Below are 4,681 nucleotides of genomic sequence, written 5' to 3' on the forward strand. Positions count from 1 at the left end.
TCCCTAAGCCAACCACCGCTTGTAGATGAGCGAGCAGACGGAGGGCTGCTGGCTGACGTCAGACTGCGTTCACCGGTTTAGACAAGAGGAAGACAACCCTTGATTCACGGAGCTCGAATATCGAAAATCCAACTTGAAACTAACTTCACTGCGGTTAAAAACCGGTATGTTTTCTAAAGTACAGTATCTGACTACATCCTCCTACACTGTATTTAGCATAAAAGTGGCCATTCACCCAATTTTGGGTACAATTTTCAGTACTGTATCATCCACCTCATTTATTTGAAGCCCACCGTGATCTAAATCTGATTTATAGTGTAGTGTGGGCATGTGTGCCCAGGAGTTATATCCTCAAATGTGATTGGACTATGAATGTAGCCATGCTCCTCAATTTCCAACCAAATGGAGGCTATAAATACACCAGTAAACATGCCAATTATATGATAATCCGATTTATGTCGGGTGTCTTGAAAAATCAACTTCCTCCCACGGCCACTACCAGTGGCCAATCACAGCACACCAGTCTGCTGTAAGTCTCTGCCACTTCCTGTGGGAACAGACCTGAAGCAAATGAACATAAAAAAAACCCTAATTTTTCTTTACAGTGTCAAAGCGACAACCAAAATGATTTATTTTCCAGTTATTTTGAGGGAATGTTCAGCGTTCACTATCAGACAGTTTTAGGATCTTCTGGATTAGAGGAACTGTACACGAGGGCACCCAACCCTGGAACACTTCAGTCATTTCTTTGCTTATGTTGTATAGATTTTTCTGTCGTGCATTATGTGTTTAACTCAAGCTGCGAAGTATCTGAGTGTTGACTCACAGTCTTCTTTTGCACACATGTTTAGAGTACAGACTGCAAAGAGGCCCTCCTACACGACGTGTGTCAAATGAATCTGTCTGTTGTTTGGTATTTTATCAGTGATCCAAGTCGGGACGTTTGTGTGTGTGTGTGCGTACATGTTTGTGTGTGTCTATGAGTAGAAATTCAGCGAACTCATATCTAACAGAGGCATGGTGTCACTTTATTACAAAGTTACATTTAGTTAAAAACAGGCTGTCTAATGCTGTACAATTACATTAAGGGGATATTCGAGTAATTTTTGAATGGATGTTCTTATCAAATTATCAACTTATCAGTCAATGTGCACAGAACTGGCTGGTGGCTGAGAAACAACTTAGTGCATTTCCATCAACTGTAGTGTTAGCAGTGTGTTACGAACAGGTAAAAAAGACAGTTGCTTATCAAAATGGTCGTGGCAATGAAAGGCAGCATGTGTAAAATTTTAAAATAAAATCACACAGTGATTAATATATATACTGTATATATTTTTTCAATTGTCAAAGTTAGGTCAGAACTGATTTCATGGTTGAGGTTGTTTTTACCATGTTTGAACTCTGGTCATTAATGAAGCATTTGTGTAGATCTAAAGTACATTCAAATATTATACTCTGTCAACATTTGTGTTTTATACAGTTATTTCAGTCTACAGAGTAGTCCTCCTCCCTCTTCACGCTGGAAGAACAAAAATCAGCCAGAATATCAGGCCAGTGTCTGCAGGATTTTGGTAGCAAGTTAAGCATATGGTAGACTCCCTGTGATAGAGCATGAGAGATTGTGCAGGGTTCGAGTGCGTACAAAAGTTCACAGCAAGGTTGTTGTGGTTTATTATATTGAGATGTCAGCACATCAGAGTCCTGCATGAAGCTTGATGGCAAAGTATGCATAAAGTGTGGCTGCTGTAGCATGGTTGTTAAAAATATGAATCAGGACTGGTCATACTGGTCCCGTGCCTAGGCTACTATCCCATCATGCCCACTTCAAGCTGGCAGGGCTTCAAGTAAGTTACTGCAACACTTTTAGAGATACAGCTGTTATGTGTATTGCACATCGCCATTTGTATTATATTTACTACTCAGGATTCTCTGACCTATATATTATCTTTGTGATCAATATTTACCTCAAAAACCATTATGTGAGACCTGTATTCTGCCCTCTGGTGGATTATTAATGTACTGCAGGAAGTGGAACTTCTTTTTTTTTTTTTTTTGCCTTTTCATAATGCCTGCTGACATGAGGTCATCCACACATTTTATTCAGGAAAACTTTTGCTAATTTTGGAGAAGTTATGGTAAGAATAACATCAGTATTGTTTGTAATTTTTAATAAATACTTTCTGTGTTGAAACAATGCATAATTACTTTTAAATATTTTTTTGCCTTTTCATAATGCCTGCTGACATGAGGTCATCCACACATTTTATTCAGGAAAACTTTTGCTAATTTTGGAGAAGTTACAGTAAGAATAACATCGATATTGTTTGTAATTTTTTTTAAATAAATACTTTCTATACATAATTACATAATTATAACAAATACAAATGTGACATTTTAGTAATTTAATCAACAGTATTCTTGCCACAATACAACCACACACTATTTTGGATGATTGATTAATTACTGAAAAGCCATTTGAAAACATATTTTGGCTATTTTCAAAGTGGTTTCCTTTGAAATTATAATATCTACGCTGAACTACTGACTAATTATTTATGTGTGTGTTTTTAAATGTCAAGGAGAATTGAGGAAGAAGAGAGAGAAAACAGAAAGTAAGAAAATGTCATCAATATGATAATAGATGCCATTTTTTAAATAAAGTATAAGGTACATCTGTGCCTGAACAAGGACAGAAACTGTTTTTGTGCTTACCACGAAGTGAAATAAATGGCTGTAAAACATTCATTGTAAAATAACACAAATAAGTAAACTTCCTAGAGTGCTCTAAACTTGTTAAAAGTTATGGACAAAACTGTCTTTTGTTATTTAATTTAACTTTGTTGTGAGCAAAATGTTACCAAAACAGCCCAGTGTATCAGATTTGATACAAAAATATCATAAACAAAGTGATGTGGCAAAAAAAAATTTTTCTGGATTTTTTTTAAAAGGCTCAATAAACATGTCAGTTCTAAAAAAAAATGTGAATTTTCTGACTATTTTTTAAAGGGTCAGGCTTTAAAGGGTTTTAAATAACTATCCGCCACCACACTCTCACCATGTGCTTGCAGGTAACAGTCCACATTTTCCATGTACCAGTAAACATTTTGCACTACCTTTCACCATACTCAGTCCTCTTTGTGCTTTTTGAACACAAAGCAAAAAGCTCTTGTTCTCATCATAATCAGGCCTGCTGGAGGAGAAATAAACAAGGGTGGATGTGGTTGAGGTTTTGCACAGGAAGCTCTTTTACCTGCATTTACTCTTGCTGTCATAAAGCAGCATTCGTTGCAACATTCTTTTAGCACAATACCATGGCTTTACCCAAAAAGCACTATGACGCTTTTTTAGTGTATATTCCCTCTCAGCATAGCTGTTGTCATCTGAACTTGATGATCTTTATATACACTAGATGTATTACAGCTTGATTATACATTGTTGTAGTACTCAAGACCACTTTTTGATGGTCTTGTATTTGGGTGTAGAAAACAAAATATATGAATAAACTACACATTCTCACTCCCAAGTCGTCACATATTGACGCTTAAGGTAAGGTTCCCTCTACGTCTTATTTTGACGCATCAGGTACCCCCCTCGTGTCACTCCTTGACGCCCGCGGCTTTTCCGGGTTTCGCCACCAGGGGTCTTTGGGTCGAGGGTCTGAGGTTAACATGAGGGATCAGGATTAATGGTTAAGTTTAGGTACTGGGATCAGGGGTAGGATGTCCATGGTGAATATTAGGTAATTCCAGGCTTTGGAACATGTTTTACTACGGTCAGGGACAGGATGTCTAAAGTGAACAAAGGTAATTTCAGGCTTCGAAACGGTAGTTTTTGCGCATTTTCTACTCTTTCTGAAAATATGACAACAGCTTTCGCCCCATCTCGTCAGTAACTGACGTGACGGGGTACCCTGCGCGTCAAAATCGGACGTAGAGGGAACCTTGCCAAAGCGTCAATATGTGACGACTTGGGAGTGAGAATGGGTTGGAATAAACTGGCCTGTCTGAAAATGTGATAAGAGCTAGTTTATTTTACATTATAAAGTGAATCATGTAGCTCAATCATTACATTACTGTCTGCCATTAGCAAGTCTTCATCATAATTTATGAACTATTATACAACTAGTAAGTGCTTCATTAAAAGTCCATATTTTATACATTTATTTCTCAGTAAATACTATATTTTACAACAGTCAGTTCTAAATAAGACCAAACATGAACATAGAAGCTTTTTCATTTTACAGATACTTTCGTTAACGTTCATTATTATGACCCCCACACGCGAAGCGTAAGCAGGAGTCATATTGTTTGCGTACTGTTTTTTTTTTCAGTGATTTTTGGTCAACCATAGCACAAAAACAGCTGCACCAAACAACATGAAATTTGGCAGGACTGTAGATGAGTCCGACCTACACTGCGCCAGCCTACGGTTTTACAATTGACCCCATATTTGAAGAGGGGGCTCTTTTCAAAAAGGGGGTGCCTGGACATGCAAAAATGCTTATAACTCAGAAACTGTTTAACATAGCAGCTTCATATTTCTTTTGTTGTTTAGCTCTGATGAAGCTCTATCCATCAGGCCCACCAATTAGAGCCCCCACCCCCCGGACCCCTAATTTATCTGAAAAATGGGTATCTGGACATACAAAAATGGTTATTGCTCAAAAACTATTAACCATAGG

General features: G+C 37.6%; 1 long non-coding RNA gene across 1 annotated transcript in view; it reads left to right on the forward strand.

Moving 5' to 3' along the window:
* The window catches only part of LOC106529515 (uncharacterized), a 72,522-nt gene that overhangs the window by 2,344 nt on the left and 65,497 nt on the right, over positions 1–4,681 (forward strand). The gene's annotated exons all lie outside the window — the stretch shown is intronic.

The sequence above is a fragment of the Austrofundulus limnaeus genome, unplaced genomic scaffold (genome assembly GCF_001266775.1).
Source record: "Austrofundulus limnaeus strain Quisiro unplaced genomic scaffold, Austrofundulus_limnaeus-1.0 Scaffold449, whole genome shotgun sequence".
Lineage (NCBI taxonomy): Eukaryota > Metazoa > Chordata > Actinopteri > Cyprinodontiformes > Rivulidae > Austrofundulus > Austrofundulus limnaeus.